This window comes from Canis lupus, chromosome 4 (assembly GCF_048164855.1).
Source record: "Canis lupus baileyi chromosome 4, mCanLup2.hap1, whole genome shotgun sequence".
Lineage (NCBI taxonomy): Eukaryota > Metazoa > Chordata > Mammalia > Carnivora > Canidae > Canis > Canis lupus.
The window spans coordinates 15,597,988-15,617,318 of record NC_132841.1 but is presented as its reverse complement, the minus strand read 5'-3'; the positions used below and the strand labels follow the sequence as shown (position 1 = coordinate 15,617,318).

Genomic DNA, 19,331 nt, shown 5'->3' with positions numbered 1-19,331 from the left:
AACATCTTTTTAAAAAAAGGACTTGGTACAAAAATAGGGAGGCCTCATCTGGGTTATAGTTGCAAAATGGGTGATTGGGAGGCTTCTTATAATGTTCTAGAAACAGCAGTAGAGTCAGTTCATTCACATATCAATAACTTCTCTTACAGGAGATCTCTTAGACCCGAAAGATTTCTTCCATGAAGAAGTAATTCCAATGTCCCTTAATTTTACCCAGTACTTAACAATTTATTTGAGGGAGATGTGTGCTTGTTTATTTTGTCATATGTATTTGAGTTATGTGTAAATATGCATTTGGCAAGGCATTACAAGACATAGCAGTCTTAGAAAATTGCTCAGTTTTTTTCAGGTGCACAGAGTCCTGGAAAGTCACTGTACCAGTTAGGATGATGTCAGTATCCTAAAACTCATTGAAACAACAACAACAACAAAAAATTCATTTGTTATCTTGCATACCAGGAAGTTCAAGGGCAGAATAGTTCCAGGGTTAATTCAGTGGTTCTGAACATTATCAAGGTTCCAGGCTCCTTTCATCTTTTCAGTGTGCAATGGCTAGTTTTGATTTTTCCTTATCTTTACCCTTCATGTTTGCAAGATGATTGCTGTAGATCCAGCCATCACATCCTCACATGGCAGCACTCCCAGGAAGAAAGAGGAAGAATTTTTCCTTTCTTGTGTCCTATTAGAGAAGACAACCGTTCAGAGATGCCCAGAAAATTTTTGACCAAAGCACATTGGCTAACATTAAGTCATGTTTTCATGCCCTAGCCACAATGAAGGCTGGGAAAGAATGACGTGATTTTTTTTTTTTTTTTCCTTTCTGGGTGATTCAAATAGGGAGCCAGCGTTGAGAAGCACTTCTTCAGATTTTCACATTTTCTCCTTTGGCTAAGTTTCACATTCTTTTTTTTTTTTTTTTTTCCCCATGGTTAATATTCTTTTTCTATTTTTTAATTATTTTTTTTATTGGAGTTCAATTTGCCAGCATAACACCCAGTGCTCATCCTGTCAAGTGCCCTCTTCAGTGCCTGAGAATGATGTGTTTTGAAATTTATCTTAGGAAGTGGGCTCTGCCTAAGAAAAATGTAGGTTGGAAATGATCATCAGTAGGCAACCACTGGTGTCTGTTACTATTATTTAGGAAGTAACTATGTTTAAATAATGGTATTTATTTATTTATTTTTTGGTATTTATTTCTATTGCATGCTAATATTCTTAGCACCTATGCTATGCAAAATGATGCCAACATGATGCTGATATGGTGTCCTTACAGCTACTATGCAACAGCAGCAAGTCCCCAGAGAATGCACGGTAGAGTTTTTATGATTCTACCAGCGAAGGTCAAGATGTAGAGGAATGAACCCAGGACTAGGGGTCAGAAGACTAAGTATTTAGATCTGGCTTTGCTCCTTTCCAGCCTGACACCAGTGCAAGTAATCCAATCTTTAAAACTCTTGATTTTCTTAATCTATAATTATCTGTGGAATAGAGATGTTTGGGTTTGTCTTGAAGTGATTTCCCTTTATTTTAGTAAGATCTCAATTTTTCCTTCAGTGCTTGCTATCTTGGTAGGTCTGTTTCCTGCCCAGCTCTGGTCAAAGGATGGCAGAGAATCTCAGTGTGGCCAACTGAATCCTTCTGATTCTGCATCTGTTTGCAGATACTGCCCTCTTTCTATGATCTACTTTATTATTATTTTTTTTCCATGATCTACTTTAGAGAGAAATACCTCAGAGGTCTTTTTTCCTCTTCTCGCATTTTTCTCTTAAACCTCTCCCACTGGTCTTTTGCTCCTACCACACAATGAATACTTCTTCATTGTTGCCAGCAGCCAACATGTTGCTAAATTCACTAGTTAATTCTATCTTACTTGACCTATAGCTCTCATTTGGCACAGAATCTCTTGAAACATTTTCTTTGCTTGGTTTTTAGGATACAAGTCTCTTTTGGTTCACTTTCCATTCCTTTGTTGAATCTCCCTCATGTCTCTGACCTGTCAATACTTATGCCTCCACATGTATTTCCGGGGTGAAGTCAAACAATCCTATGACTTTAAATGCTACTTATAGAGTGACAACTGCCATATTAATACCTTGGGATGGATGTCTACCCTAAGTTCTGGATTTTTATATCCAACTACTGCTCAGGATGTCTACTTGGATGTTTAACAGCCATCTCAAATTAATCCCTCCCAAATAAAATCCCTAATTCGCATTCCAATTTCCATGTCCACTACCTGCCATGTAACTTGTTCCACCTTACATGATTAATACAAATTCTCTCTTCCCTTAGTGTCATTATGACACCTTCTCATCACTTTTCTTCAGTTGTTAAGACAAGAGATTGTCTTAACAACTTCTGATATCATGACCTGAGCCAAAGTCAAGAGTCAGATGTTTAACTGACTGATTACACAGGCACACCTAGAATAATATGATTAGTTTAAATGCTCTTCGGGAATTTTGGTCAGAACTACATTGATTACATAACATAATTTGAAGAAAATGAGCATTCTTATAATAATGGATCTTCCCTATCCTGTTCACAAACCCAACACAGCTTGCATTGTAATGAATTCCACTTTGATAGTCAAATTATTTGTTAAATAAAAATTCCTTAATACAAATACGGGATTTTCCTACACTAATGATCAAAATTTTGTTTGAATAGGGAGTAATGTACCCATTTGTCCTTTAAAAGAGCTTCTAAATGAAAATTACCATAATGGTTAGTGTGTGTGTTTTTTTAAAGCAAGCAAATATTCAATGAGTAAATTTTGCTTCTTCAATATTTAAATATCTCTTCATAATGTCAGTACTGTTTCATGCACCTTTGACTGCTCTTTCTTTTTTTTATATAAATTTATTTTTTATTGGTGTTCAATTTGCCAACATATAGAATAACACCCAGCGCTCATCCCGTCAAGTGCCTACCTCAGTGCCTGTCACCCAGTCACCCCCACCCCCTGCCCACCTCCCCACTCCACTACCCCTAGTTCGTTTCGCAGAGTTAGGAGTCTTTCATGTTCTGTCTCCCTTGACTCCTCTTTATATTTGTCATCTACCTCCAGTCAAATTCCATGTTTCAGGGAACCATTCTGGAATATTACTAAAATCTTTGTTCCATTTTCATTTCTGGTGCCACTAGCCTAAACCAATCAGTTGTTTGCAAACTTGGCTTAAACAATTATTAGTGTAGTTTTTCTAGTTGCTCTCTTATTTTCTTCTTTTACTTTCAGGCTGCCATCTTGTTACCCCATTCTCTTATAGTCTTTTTGTGTCCTTACTACTGACATGTTGGTTTTTATTTTACTTTTTTTTAAGTTTTAAGTTCTAGTTAGTTGACATGCAGTGTAATATTAGTTCCAGGTATATAATATAGTGATTCAACACTTACATACAATGCCCAGTGCTCATTACAAGTGTGCTCCTTAATCCCCATCACCTGTTTCACCCCTCCCCCTACCCACCTCCCCTTTGGTAACCATCAGTTTGTTCTCCATAGTCAAGAGTCTGTTTCTTGGTTTGTATCACTCTCCCTTTTTTTCCCTTTGCTAGTTTGTTTGGTTTCTTATATTCCACAGAAGAGTAAAATCATATGGTATTTGCCTTTCTCTGACTGACTTATTTCCCTTAGCATAACACTCTCTAGCTTCATCCATGTCCTTGCAAATGGCAAAAGTTCATTCTTTTTCATGGCTGAATAATATTCCATTTGGTATACATACCAGTCATCTTTATCCATTCATCAGTTGATTGGATACTTGGCTATTTCCATAATTTGGCTATTGTACATAATGCTGCTATAAACTTCAGGGCGGATGTATCTCTTTTAATTAGTATATTTGTATTCTAAAATTCTTTTAGTAGTAAAAACCTATTAATGCGGTTGCTGGATCATAGGATAGTTCTCTTTGTAACTTTTGAGGAACCTCCATGCTGTTTTCCAGAGTGTCTGCATCAATTTGCATTCCTACCAACAGTGCAAGAGGGTTCCCCTTTCTCCACATCCTTGCCAACACCCATTGTTTCTTCTGTTGTTGATTTTAGCCATTCTGACAGGTGTGAGGTGATAGTTCATTGTAGTTTTGATTTGTAGTTCCCTGATGATCAGTGATGTTGAGCATCTTTTTGTGTGCCAGTTGGCCATCTGTATGTCTTCTTTGGAAAAATGTATATTCATGTCTTCTACCCATTTTTAAATTGGATTATTAACCTTTTGGGTGTTGGGTTTTATATGTTCTTTCTAGATTTTGGATACTAATCCTTTATCAGATATGTCATTTGCAAATATCTTCTCCCATTCTGTGGGTTGCCCTTTAGTTTTGTTGAACTAAAGCTTTTTATTTTGATATAGTCCCAATAGTCTGTTTTTTGCTTTTGTTTCCCTTCCTTCAGGAGATGTATCTAGAAAGAAATTGCTATGGCTAATATCAAAGGACTTACTTGCTGTGTTCTCTTCAAGGATTTTTATGGTGTCAGGTCTCACATTTAGGTCTTTAGTGACATGATTTTTAAATATTATTTTGTATTGATGTGTCCCTTATCACTAAGCCTTCAGTTATCCAATAGCATGAATGCAATCCACATCTAGCATCCAATTTTCACATCTAGAGTTAAGAACATAGACAGTACACCAGTGATGGAGCTGTAGAAAATGGAAAATAACCTGGGTGCTTGATGATATCGTTGGGCTCCAGGTCAGTTTAGCTGGAGACATACAACAAACCTAGACTTCTTGTTATAGAAAATAACAATTTTCTTTAGCAAATTGAGCTGGAATTTCCTGATACATGTTGATAAAACCACCCAAAGTAACATAGTATCTCATATTAATGCTGGTAGATGTCCAAGCCTGCATGGTAAGAGCCTACCTCTAGGTTCCTGGCCTGAATTAAGAGCAGCTGGTACTCTTAATGGCTTTCATAGGCAATAAGATGAACAGAAGGTTTGAAAACTCTAGCAAGGAGGGATCCCTGGGTGGCGCAGCGGTTTGGCGCCTGCCTTTGGCCCAGGGCGCGATCCTGGAGACCCGGGATCTAATCCCACATCAGGCTCCCGGTGCATGGAGCCTGCTTCTCCCTCTGCCTGTGTCTCTGCCTCTCTCTCTGTGACTATCATAAATAAATTAAAAAAAAAAAAAAAAACTCTAGCAAGGAAACCTTTCTTGGAAGCCCCCATGTCACACTGGCCAGGACTGGGTCATGGGTGTGAGGAACAAGATGATCATGATTGCTGTGGTGCTGGGGAGTCAACAATAATGCCCACATTTTTATTTCATTGAATATTTAGTGATAGGTATTGTTTTGTTGAATTGTTGCTTTTAAGACTCTTAAAATGTCTGATTCATAATATCATAGCCTTTAAAGCTGGTAGCATAGTGCTGTCTTTCCCCAACATGGCAGTTTATTCATTGAAATCACCCGAAGTACCTCACTAACCAAACAAAAAACAACTGGGCAAACTCCCTTCCTCCCAAAAGATTCTCATTTATAGATTTGGTAGAGGGTCTAGGAATCTGTGTTTACAAAGCACTTCTCAGGCTTTGGCAATTACTCCTTTGAAGATTATCTAGTCCAATCATTGCTTTTGCACATTAGGAAAACTGAAAATGTGAGAAGTTCAAGTGATATGGGTGCTTTTTCCACTTTTCCAGGTTTGATAAGCAGGTACCAGTGCACATATCATCCTGCTGCTGGAATTAAAACTTCCTCTGGTGTCTGAGAGCCATCCTTGGAAAGTCTCACTAATGGATTCAATTTGATCAAGAAAAGCACATGGGCGCGCACACACACACACACACACACACACACACATTTTTCTTATCTTTTGCTTCTTTCCCTTACAAAGAAGAGAGTAAACAATATCAGCTTAATTATTCAATTAAGGGGTCTGGTTAGAGCCCAGTTAAAAGATTTCATTTAAATCAGAGCAATAATGATTTAAGTTTTCTGCTAGAGAAAGAAAGAGAATGAACAAACTGCTTTTATCCATACAAATCGAATTTATCTCAGCAGCTTCCCCTTAGTTCTTTAAGAAGGAAATATAAGATTTTGCCAACTTAAGAAATCATAATTACTTATTTGGAACTAAAGTCATATGGTTGTCATGCTTAATTGTGTAAATAATGTGTCTTTTTTTTAACCTCCTAAATTATTGGTAACATTTAAGAAAAGGAATTCTATAAACCTTCCTGTGATATTTATATTATTTTCCAATTTAAGAATTCCTTTTCCTTCACAATAAAAGATTATTTAAACTTATCAAAATCACTTTGATTTTACACCTACAATTGGGATCCTAACATCTCGATTTTCGACACTTATAAATGCTTTAATAGATACATGGACAGTAATTTAGTTTGACTTAAATGTAATAATCGAGCCCATTTATCTAGGCTGACAAGATTTCATTTCCTAATGATCTTTTATTGTAAATTTATTTGATTTCCTTTAATATATTATCTCATTTCTCATCGCCTTTCCTTTAGAAAAAATATGAATAATTTTGTATGGAATTATGAAGACTTGGCCTTGAGCTGACAGCTCTGGGAAGCACTGAATATCTCCACCCTTAAAACAAATTACATAGTTTGATAACAAAGTCCCAAGAAGAAGGGAACATTAGTTTATCAAGAACTTATTCTAAAAGATGCTGGAATTGTACTTTCAGGGGCTCTTGCTTTCCTTGCAAGAATGGGAACCAAAATAATTCGGCCAGTCTGACTCCTTTTCTATATTTCCAGCTACCTATTTGAGCTCTGAGTATCCACAGCCAATTCACATTCAACATTTGGTCATAAAGCCAAACTTACCTTCTCTTCCCAAAAATTGCTTCTCCTAAATTTGCATTTACATTACATTTACATGAAAAATAACACTATCCATTCAGTCAGTCAAGTTGAAATTTTCTAAGACATTTTGGAGACCTCCCACTCTACAAAATAGTCATCTGGCACAATGTCTTGACTTTTATAAATTCCAAATCATTCTGAGAACTGTCCCCACTTCTCCATTCCTTTTGCTGTTGTCCTCATGATTCTTATTTGGACACTCAGTGAAACCTCTTACCTGGTTTCCTTGCCTCCAGTCTCATCCCACACCACCCATCGTCTGTGCTAGAGCAAGCCTGATCCTGAGGGGAATGCCAATCTGATCTAACCCTCTATTTGAATACTCTTCATTGGCTCCTTAGTGCCTCAGGATTGACTCCATCGTCCTCAGCTAGCCATATGAAGCCCTTCAGGACTTGGTTCCAACCTAGTTCTCCAGCTTTATCTCTTGTCACTCTTTCTCTAGATCTGCTCTCCTACCTCAAACTCCTCTCCATCTTTATGTATATATTTTAAAGGTTTATTTATTTATTTATTTATTTATTTATTTATTTATTTATTTATTTATTTTAGAGAAAGAGCAAGCAAGTGGAAGGAAGGGCAGAGGGAGAGGGAGAGAGAGAATCTCAAGCAGACTCTACGTTGAGCATGGAGCCCTATGTGGGGCTTGATCTCATGATCCTGAGATCATGACCTGAGCAGAAACCAAGAGTCAGATGGGTAACTGACCAAGCCACCCAGGTGCTCCTCCTCTTCATCTTTAGAGAGTAAACTCAAACATCCCCTCCTTTGATGATGACCTGGCATAGGCGGCCTTGGTTCCCTCTGTACTTCTATGTCCCCTGCTTGCCTCTAAGATTCTATTTACTCAGCGCTGTAATCTTTCATGTCTCTCTCTCTCACACCAGACTGTAAGACCCTCAAGAGAAAGTACTGTATTCCACTCATTGTTTTCTCAGTTCCCAGTGCAGTATTTGGCATGATCATTACATAATGGATATTCACTGAATGAAGAGTTGAATGACTGAATAAGCTCTGAAGGGCTGTTTAAATTATTTTCTTTGGCTGTATGTCTTACTTTTGTCTCTGCGAAGCATAACTAAAATTTGCTGTTTATTATACTTATATTTGTTGAAATGGCATTTGATCTGAATGTCACAAGTCCGTAGTAGAAAAAAAATGCCCAAGATGGGAATTAAGAAACCTATAGTTGTAGTATAAACATAGGCTGTTTACAATTTTAATACATTTTTAAAGATCTTATTGCAAAACTATGTTTTCTTTCCCTTCTCTGCTCCACCTTCTTTTGTAAACACCATATACATGTGTGTTTGTTTATGTTGTAGAGAAGCCTTCTGTACTGGTTTCCCCCCCCCAACTTTATTGAGATATAATTGACAAATAATACTATGCAAATTTGAGGTGTACAATGTGATGAGCGATATACATATATATTATGAAATGCTTATCACAATAAGATTAGTTAATACATCCATCATCTCACATAGTTACCTTTGTGTGTGTGTGTATGTGTGTGTGTGTGGTGAGAACATTTAAGATGTACTCTCTTAGCAAATTTTAAGTATACAATATGGTATTGTTAACTACCATATGGGGTTTTGCAATAACCCTTCCCTTCTGCAGAATCAGGTAAGCATCCCTTCCATTACGCCCAGGATGTGAGGCAACTTGAATAAACAACACACAATCAAAAGGCTGTAGGTATTTTTGTGAATGGAAAGACAGCACCACTAAAATCTGCTTATTTGCTTATATCCCATCTTGTTTAAAACAGACTTAAACAGGGGTGCCTGGGTGGCTCAGTTGGTTGAGCGCATGACTCTTGGTTTTGGCTGGGGTCATGGTCTCAGGATCATGAGATTGAGCCCCCATTGAGCCCCAGGTCAGGCTCCAAGCTTAGAGTGGAGTCTGTTTGGGATTCTCTCTCTCCCTCTTCCCCTCTCCCCTACTCTGTCTCTCTCTCGCTCTCTCAAATAAATAAATACATCTTTAAAAAAAACCAGACTTAAAACAGTTGCTAGTGTTTCTTACTGTATACACTCTTACTGAAGTAAAGCAGAAAATGCCCTGAATTTAGGAGGGCATTTAAAATATAAGACAAACAGGAAAAAAGCCTAAAAACTACTTGCCCCTCATCAAGAAGCACATTAATTTTATTTATAGTTATATGATAGCATTTTCCAGGTTAATTTTTCTTCCTTTTAAAAAATTCAGCTCTCTGTTTCTTTTTTTCTTTTTTTTTTTTTTAAATTTATTTATGATAGTCACAGAGAGAGAGAGAGAGAGAGAGAGAGAGGCAGAGACACAGGCAGAGGGAGAAGCAGGCTCCATGCACCGGGAGCCTGATGTGGGATTTGATCCCGGGTCTCCAGAATCGCGCCCTGGGCCAAAGGCAGGCGCCAAACCGCTGCACCACCCAGGGATCCCTAGCTCTCTGTTTCAAAAGGAAGATGGATGATGATTTTGTTAAAAATATTTTTATGATCTTGGCATTCAAGGTCCTTCACAGTGTAGACCTAAGTAACCTTCCTTGCTGTCAGCACACCTGTTCTTGGGGGAAGTCACTGCTTTCTTCTCTGTGGCTACATGAGATCTACCCACCTGCTTCTCAGAGCACTCATCACCTCAGTTAGAGTTTTCTAAATGCCACTTGATTGTCCAGCTAGGCTGTAAGCTTCTTAAAATTATTTTTTCCTTTTTAAATTGCTATATACATGAAATGCACTAATATTTAGTGCACAGCCTGATGATTTCTTACATTTCCACCCAGGTCAAGATACAGAGCATTTCTAGCATTCCAGTTTGCACCTTTGGGCTCCGTCTTAGTCAACAGCCCACCCTCACTCTTATGACTTCCATCACAATAGATTTTTTTGGCTTGTTCTTAAACTCCATACAAATGGAATCGTATTGAGTGTATTCTTTCATGTCTGACTTCTGTCTCTCAACATTATACCATTATACATCCATGTGGTTGAATGTGGTGATAATTTATTCTTGCAATTGTTGTATTCTATTATATAATATTCCAAACATACTGCAATTTATTTACCTATTCTACTGTTTTTTTTTTTTTTTTTTTTTTTTACCTATTCTACTGTTAATGGATATTTTGGCTCTTTCTAATTTTTTGCTATTATGAAAAAGCTGCCACAGACATTTTTGCACATTTCTCAGGATGGATGCTCTCATTTCTCTTAGGGACATAGACAGAAGTGGATGTATTGGGTCATAGCATAGGCATTTGTTTGGCTTTAGGAGTTTAGTGAATACTGGCAAATAATTTTCCAAAGTGTTTGTAATAGGATTTTGTAAAGCCTATGACAGTTTTTGTCATCTTTATTTCTTCAGGACCTAATACAATATTTGGCATGTAGTAGGTGTCCAGCAAACATGTAGTGAATCACTAGATGCTGAGATGTAGCAGTAGGATTCTTTGGTTGTACACAGTGGAACTTCCACCTATGTTGTCCCAGATTACTTTAACTCCTGTGTAAAGCCATCACTTCGCAGTACTCACAACTGTCTTCCAAATCTCTTGCAGGTACATCTGTTTGTTGGACCCAAGTCATGTATGAACTCGAGGTGCAAGGGCTTCTGGGAAGTATAGTTTCAACTTCCAGCCTCCTTAGCCCAGGAAGTGTGCCAGAGGACTTAGAGATGAAATGGGATGAGCCATTATGCAGATTCTGATACTGATATTAAAGGGTGGGCTGGAAAACAAAATGAAAAAGACAGAAGCCAGGGCTTTTTTGGAGACCTGGATGACAGAAACCAACTTACCTTTCTTTTACAGATAGCATTCTTTCCTTGATAATAAAGATTAAAAATCTTGGAAGGGAGTGTCCGTGAAGATCCAGTTGCACACCCATTTCTTGGGTAGGAGAGGACTAGACTTATAGTCCCACCAGAATGGCATTCAATAAAGGAGTAGTTCTCAAAGAAATGGGATGCTCTAGCCAAGATGAAGGGAAATGTACTTTGGGCAAAACCCCCACGAATTCTCACGACAGGGTTAAAAAGAATAAAAAAAAAGAATAAGGAATGATAGTTTGTCTTTTTCTTTTTTAATGATTTTATTTGTTTATTCATGAGAGAAAGAAAGAGAGAGGCAGAGACACAGGCAGAGGGACAAGCAGGCTCCATGCAGGGAGCCTGACCTGGGACTCGATCCCGGGTCTCCAGGATCAAGCCGCTGAGCCACCGGGCTGCCCCTAGGAATGATAGTTTGAATGTCAAATTACATTTCATGCATTCTGCCTGAGAACCAACGTCCCCATGAATTATAGTAGTTAGAGACAAACAGGATATAGAAAGGCCATTGAAATGGATGGAGCTAGAGTGTATTATTATTATTTTTAAATATTTTATTTATTTATTTGAGAGAAAGTGAAAGAGCACAAGTGGTGGTAGGCAGAGGGAGAGGAAGAAACAGGTCCCCCACTGAGCAGGGAGCCCACTGTGGGGGCTTAATCCTAGGATCCTGAAATCATGACCTTAGCCAAAGGCAGACGCTTAACTGACTGAGCCACCCAGGCGCCCCTAGAGAATATTATGTTAAGAGAAATAAGTCAGTCAGAGAAATCCATATGATTTCACTCCATATGGAATTTAGGAAACAAAACAGGTGAACATATGGGAAGGGAGAAAAAAGAGGGAGGGGAGCAAACTGTGAGAGACTCTTAATGAGAGAGAACTCGGGGCTGTTAGAGGGAGGTGAGCGATGGGCTAGATGGGTAATGGGTATTAAGGAGGGCATTTGTTATGATGAGCACTGGGTGTTATATGTAAGTGATGAATCACTAATATACTCCTAAAACCAGTATTGCACTGTATGTTAACTAACTAGATTTTAAATAAAAATTTGGAAGAAAAAAGAAAGAGAGGGCATTGTATGGGGTCAGGTATATTATAGTATTTACATACTCTAAACTTACCTTTTTATTTTTTTATTCTTAAAGATTTATTTATTTTTAAAGATTTATTTATTTATTTATTTATTTATTTATTTATTTATTTATTTATGATAGACATAGAGAGAGAGAGAGAGAGAGAGAGAGAGAGGCAGAGACACAGGAGGAGGGAGAAGCAGGCTCCATGCTGGGAGCTTGACGCGGGACTCGATCCCGGGACTCCAGGATCGCGCCCTGGGCCAAAGGCAGGCACTAAACCACTGAGCCACCCAGGGATCCCTAAGCCTACCTTTTTTAGATGTAGAGCACCACAATCAAGATATGGAATTATTTCCTCACCCCCCCCACTGCCCCAATTTCCATCATGTCCCTTTGTGATCAATTCTCTTCCTCATCTCTAGTCCCAGCCCCAACTCCTGGCAGCCACTGATTTGATTTCTGTACCTTTGGTTTTGCCTTTTCCAAAATATCCTATAAATGGAAATATATAGTTTGTAGCTGTTGAGTCTGACTTCTTTCACTTAATGAGAGACCAAATTGTTCAATGGTTTGTAATCTCTTTCCCCCTCTTCTAGGAACATTTTCTTTTCCCTAAATAAACTTTCATGCAGAAATTTTATCTTTGAGACAGCAAAAAGCAGGTTGCTTTCATGAGTCACAGGGAGGAGCCCAAACCCAAGGTGGCTTGTGATGAAGCAAGGGCATTGTTATTTGCTCACAGAATTTTATTTTTCCTGTGCATTCCAAAGACAATCAGTTCAGAATCTCTGTGCTTTTTAAAAGTAGGTTTCCAGTTGCAGAAATGTTCACAGAGCAATTTCCATGGAGGAAAACGTGGCCTGGGAAAACTATCAGTAATGCTCCCAAATTTCCAGTCCTTACATTTTTTGTTAAAGCATGGATTCTTACTTAGTTTTCTTGCTAAAAATATTCAGTTCAGGTCCACTAGGTGTCAGTTGCCATCTCCTCTTTTTTTAATTTTTATTTATTTATGATAGTCACACACAGAGAGAGAGAGGCAGAGACACAGGCAGAGGGAGAAGCAGGCTCCATGCACCAGGAGCCCGACATGGGATTCGATCCCAGGTCTCCAGGATCACGCCCTGGGCCAAAGGCAGGCGCCAAACCGCTGCGCCACCCAGAGATCCCCTCTTCCATCTTTTTTAACCTGCTTCTTATAAATGCCGCCACTAACCATTAGAATGGCAAATGTCCATGAATCACTCCACCAAACAAACATGAAGGCAAGCTTCTGCAAGATGTGGCTTCCAGACCTGTGCTGTTCCAAGTGGCAGTCACTGGCTGCACATGGCTATTGAGCACTTGAAAAGTAGCTAGTCCAAATTAAGATGTGCTGTGGCTATAAAGTACACACTGATTTGGTAGACTTTGTAAAAAAAGAATATAGAAACACCTTGTTAGTAATTTCTATATTGATGGAATTTTGAAATGATATCTTAAATCTATTGGGTTAACAAAATATTATTGTAATAATTTTCCCGGTGTCCTTTTCGCTTTTTAAAGTGTGACTACAAGGAAATTGAAAACCACACATGCAGCTCATATTTGTGGCTTGTATTAGATTTTCATGGCATGGCACTGACTTTCCACCTCTTGATTTATTTCTGTAAATTGCATATACAATCTTTTTTGGAGGTGACTTCAGAAGGCAAAATTGTGACTGTGATAGGCCCTGTCTTCCATCTTTCTCACACATCTGCTACTTGATCTTTCTAGACACCAGGGTCTCTGTCACTTACTTCCCAATATTACTCTGAAGCCTCGCAAAACCTGCAACAAAGGTGCCTTGTTAGAAAGTGAAAGGACTATACTAATTCCACCCCAAACTCCTCTCAGCAGTGTTATCCTTTGAGGGGGTGGGGTGATGCAAGTTTGGGGCAGAAAAGAAAATAAATAGCAGAGGAAGGGAATGACAAGAAATGAAACCCCCATTGCCTGTCTACACACAGTTCAACTGTCCTTCTCACCTGGCGACATCCAGACTCACCCAGAAAGCTCTTTTTCCTGATTGTTAGCTTCTATGGATGCTAGACTGCTCCAAATTGGAGGCATTTAAAATCTATTATCTGGAGGAGCGGGAGGAAAGCTCTAGTTGGTACCTTCTGCTGGAGCACCCCTCCTAGCCACAAATTGCTCACTTTAAACCCTGCATTAGGCGGGTGCCGCTCTGCTCTTGGGTTTTTATTCTACTCTGTGTATACGCCCTTTATGCCTGTAAAGTCGGGTTTTGTTTTGTGACTATGTAAATTGAAGCCAAGGGAGTTTTCTTTTTTCTCTGTGACTGGAACCATGGTGAGGCATTCCAGCACTTTCTATGCCTCTGCTCTGCGTGGGCAGAAAACAAGGCAGAGGGAGCTCTTGAATGCACTTTACACCTGGTTTAAACCAGAGCTTTGATTCCTCCCTCCTCTTCATCACCATTGGGCTGAAGTGAAAGCAGGATTCACAAGAGTTGTTAAAAAACAAAAACACAAACAAAAACACAACTGTTAGAAGATGTTTGCATTTTAACATTTCAGATTATGGCTGAAATGATCACCCAGGACTCCTGGAATATGATGAAATGCTGGATGGTCTTTTGGTTCGGGCAGGTTTTCTGTCCTTTGCTTAACACATCTCTGTCTGGTGGCTCATTATAAAAGCCAATGAGGTATTTTCTTCACAAAACCAGATCTAATGCATTAGGCCAAAGGATATCAACGCTAAGAGGAGTTTGGGGTGGAATTAGTATAGTCCTTTCACTTTTTTTTTCTTTAAAGATTTTATTTATTTATTCATGAGAGACACACAGAGAGAAAGAGAGAGGCAGAGACACAGGCAGAGGGAGAAGCAGGCTCCATGCAGGGAGCCCGACGTGGGACTCGGTCCTGGGTCTCCAGGATCACGCCCCAGGCTGCAGGCGGCACTAAACCGCTGCGCCACTGGGACTGCCCATCCTTTCACTTTCTAACAAGGCACGTTTGTTGCAGGTTTTGCAAGGCTTCAAAGTAATATTGGGAAGTATGTGACAGAGACCCTGGTGTCTAGAAAGATCAAGTAGCAGATGTGTGAGAAAGATGGAAAACAGGGCCTATCACCATGGTGCCATGGCAGGTTTGATTGGAAAAGCCTTCCCCTCTTACACATTTATTCCACCAACATTTAACTGAGCTCCTACTGTGTGCTTATGTGCATACAAAACTGTCATTGCTCTTAAGTGGCTTGCAATTGAGGTGGGGGGACATGACAAAGAAGACAGATGCAACACCGCCTTCAGGTGGCCCTCAGCTGCGTCTTGAAGGACAGGTAGCTCTTGGCCAGATGATGAGGGCAAGCAGGTAGGATTTTTAAAAATAGACTCTATTTTTAAAATTATTTTATTTTATCTATTTAGTTTCAAGCTTTTATTTAAATTCCGGTTAGCTAACATGCAATATAATATTAGTTTCAGGTATATAAATTAGTGATTCGTCACTTCCATACAACACCCAGTGCTCATCACAAGTGCCCTCCTTAATCCCCACCACCTATGTAACCCATTCCCCCCTGCGCACCTCCCCTTAAAACAGATGTTTTTTAGAGCAGTTTTAGGTTCACAGCAAATTGAGTGTAAGCTAGAGAGATTTCCCTGTATGCCCCTGATCCCCCCCACAAGAACCTCTCCTATCATCAACATCTCCCACCAGAGTGGCAATTTGTTACAACTGATGACTCAACCTACACTGATGCATCATTGTCATCCAGAGTCCATAGTTTACATTAGATGTTGTACATTGTATAGGTTGGACAAATGTGTAATGCAACGTGCCCATCGTTTATGGTATCATAGAGTAGTAGTCTCACTGCTGGAAAAATCCTCTGTGCTCTCTCCTCTCCCTTGCCTACATCCCTGCCCCTGGCAACCAGTGATCTCTCTACTGTCTCCAAAGTCTGTGTTTTCCGGAATGTCATATACAGTTGGAATCATACAGTATACAGCTTTTTCATATTGGCTTCTTTCACCTAATAGTGTGCATTTAAGGTTCCTTCATGTCTTTTCACAGCTTGATAATTCATTTCCTTTTAGCACTGAATAGCATTTCACTGTCTGGATAGACCACAATTTAGTATTCATTCACTGACCGAAGGACATATTGGTTGCTTCCAAGTTTTGGCAGGGATAGGCATTTTAAGTAGATAGAGTAGAATTGTAAAGGCACGAAGGGATGAGTGCAAAGTCCTTTGGAAACCTGCAAGTGACATATAGAGTGTGGGGAGATGTTGCATAAGCAGTAACCGAGAAAGCTCATCCTTTATTTGGAGCATCATTCCAAAACCACAGTGTGGATCCTATTACTCTGGTGACATTTCCACCATTATAATGTGTCTCCTTGTATATCTTGCCTGGAAACAGAAACAGGGATGTCCTATTTACATATGATTCACAAGTTTATTTGGTTAATTTTATAATCTTACCTAAAAACCAAAAAGCTTCTATTAGGAAGATCTTAAGTTGTGGGCTATGTTATGAAAATCAAGTCAAGGGATAGAGTAACTTGTGGGTTTGAGTACAGTTTGGCCTTCTTATGACTCAGGGGATTGCGTGGTTTTGGCTTTTGGTGAGAGCCCCATTGCATATTTTGGACAGGAGCCTGACTTGGGAGGTTGTTGGTGGTGGTACTGGTGGCAATCCAATTCACCTGATGCCGATGAGCCACTCTTCATTTAGAAATAAACGAAATAATAAAGGAGTCACTCTGAAAGCATAGTCTGCAGACTCATTAACAGCAAAACAATTACTGTTCCTGTTCAATACTTTATGAACTAAGTGTGGTTGACATGATAGATGTAATTATGCCTTTAGCATGTCTGTGATCAATCGGATCAATATTTCACTTGAAGAATCGAAAGGCACCTCTTTTTCCCTCTGACAGACTTTATTTTATCTCTTAATATAACAAACATTGGTTGATCTTTAATATTCTCTCTTGAACACACTTCAATTACTGATAAACTCCATCAGCATCTGTCCCTAAGAAACTCAAGTCTTTGTAGCTTGGAGACGTGGCGTTTTATTTCATTTGTGAAAGCACTTCAAAAACTATAAGGTGTTACATTAATGCTAGATATCATTATTCTACTTTTTATCTACTCCCCCCTTTTTAGGACAACAAAGCAGCTTGATGTAGAGATTTCTGTCTTCTACTATGGAACTATTAAGAAATCCTGTTGTAAAGATACTCAAACCTATGGCTCAATAATCCCAAACTAAGGGATGAATTTTATTATTTTATTATTTTTAAAGACTTAATTTATTTATTTGACACAGAGAGAGAGAGAGAGAGAGACAGGGAGACAGAGAGCAAGCACACGTAAGCAGAGGGAGAGGGAGAGGGAGAGGGAGAAGCAGACTCCCCGACGAGCAGGGAGCCTGATGTGGGGCTCGGTCCCAGGACCCTGGGATCATGACCTGAGCCAAAGGCAGATGCTCAATTGACTGAGCCACCCAGGCACCCCAGGGATGAATTTTAAATAAGTAATTCTGCAGGATTAAAGTGTCCCTGCTTCACTGCTTGGTCATTGTGGTGTTATTTTCAATAGGAGAGGAAACTCAACTAAAATAAGCAATCAGTGTGGAAATCTAAATATATAACATTATGGAAGTTCATATTAAGAAAATCTTATTGGCATTCATAATTAGCCATATACAGAAGTGCATTAGAAAATATATCTAAATATTTAACATTATAGAAATACTTTAGTAACCAAATATTTGAGGAAATATTATGCTAGCATTAATATGGTAGTTGGGAAGGTTGGTATAGAAAGGTGGAAAGATGCTTGCTTACAACAGATCATGTGAAAGAGCAGAATGCAGACTGACCCATGTACTCAAACATGAAAAATGAACAAGTTTGCAGAAAGAAAACTATGACATTAAAATTTGGAGAGGGGGGATCCCTGGGTGGCGCAGCGGTTTGGCGCCTGCCTTTGGCCCAGGGCGCGATCCTGGAGACCCGGGATCGAATCCCACATCGGGCTCCCGGTGCATGGAGCCTGCTTCTCCCTCTGCCTGTGTCTCTGCCTCCCTCTCTCTCTCTCTCTCTCTCTCTCTCTGTGTGACTATCATAAAAAAAAAAATTTGGAGAGGGCTAGGGAGACGGAATTTACTGTGCTATTCTTTTTTTACTGAAATGTTTCTTAATATTAATGTGCTATCTTATCAATGATTTTAAAATTAAAGTCCTTTAGTCCTTCAATACAAAGAGTGTCAAAGGGGCACCTGAGCAGCTCAGTGGTGGAGCGTCTGCCTTTGGCTCAAGTAGTGATCCCAGGGTCCCAGGATTGAGTCCCACATCCAGCTCCTCTAGGGGAGCCTGCTTCTCCCACTGCCTATGTCTCTGCCTCTCTGTGTGTGTCTCTCGTGAGTAAATAAATACAATCTTAACAACAACAACAACCAAAGAGTTTCAGAAAATTTCATTTTAGGGCAAACCTGAAAAGAAACTATTTCTCATAGGGCCACTGAGGGCATCATCACATTCAAAGCATATTTATTGGATATTCTTGATTTGTGGCTAAGGGTAATTAAATACTTGCCCTCTAATGGCTTAAAGTTGGAAAAAGACAATTTTGGTTTAGTTTTTGTTGCTATTGCTAATGTCCCTCTTTTTGAAGATAGTAATATGTAAAATACCCAAGGTAAAACACTTATACAATTACAGTGTGGAGTGTGACCAAAATGCATAATGTGGTCAACTCTTCCTAAACTTACCTTTGCAGCTTACAGCTATTCATTAGGTTCTGGAGGGCAGAGTGGCGTAGGAGTTGCAAGCCTGGACTTTGCAATGGAAAGAACTAGATAATTTGAGGTTCTTCCACACACCAGCTTGGGCACGTTCATTCCCTTGTTTTCTTCATCTACTAAGTGGGGATAATAACACTACTTCAGGGGCGCCTGGGTGGCTCAATCGGTTAAGCATTTGCCTTGGGCTCAGTTCATCTTCTCAGGGTCCTGGGATCGAGCCCCTCGTCCAGCTCCCTGCTCAACCGAGGAGTCTGCTTCTCCTTCTACCTCTGCCCCCACCCCTCCATCCACTCATGTTCTCTCTCTCAAGTGAAAAATAAAATCTTAAAAAAAATAAAAAGAATACTACGCATAATGTTCTTTGGATTATGAAATACTCATAATAATGTGTCATGTAGCACAAGTGTATGGTGTGTAAAGTGCTATTATCATTACTATTTTCCAGGACTGATTTGGGTGCTATAGGTATTGATCTTGGTGCTAAGGATGAAGAAAGAAATGCAAGAAAAATTGGCCTTTAGAGAGATTTCCACCTGCTTAAGAGGCAAGCCATGTTTCCATGCAATAATTGGGAAAATACATAGTAAGTAAAAGCTAAAGGGGTGATAAAAGTATACATCATTGCTCCTAAGACAGAATTTATCATGCTTCATGTCCATGTTCCTGGGATGCATCTAATAATTGATAATGACTTATTTAATAATTGGTAGCATCATTTCATTTTTTAGTTGTGTATAAAATAATGGTGCATTTTGTAAACTGATGGTGTCTTGGATTCA

General features: G+C 39.2%; 1 long non-coding RNA gene across 1 annotated transcript in view; it reads left to right on the top strand.

Annotated features, from left to right (window-relative positions):
• Window positions 1-19,101, top strand: part of LOC140631908 (uncharacterized) — a 79,901-nt gene extending 60,800 nt beyond the window's left edge. The window contains exon 5 of the long non-coding RNA XR_012029454.1: window positions 18,998-19,101. This is a non-coding gene — a long non-coding RNA (uncharacterized lncRNA). The remainder of the gene's footprint in view (window positions 1-18,997) is intronic.
• The last annotated feature ends 230 nt before the right edge of the window (window positions 19,102-19,331 follow it).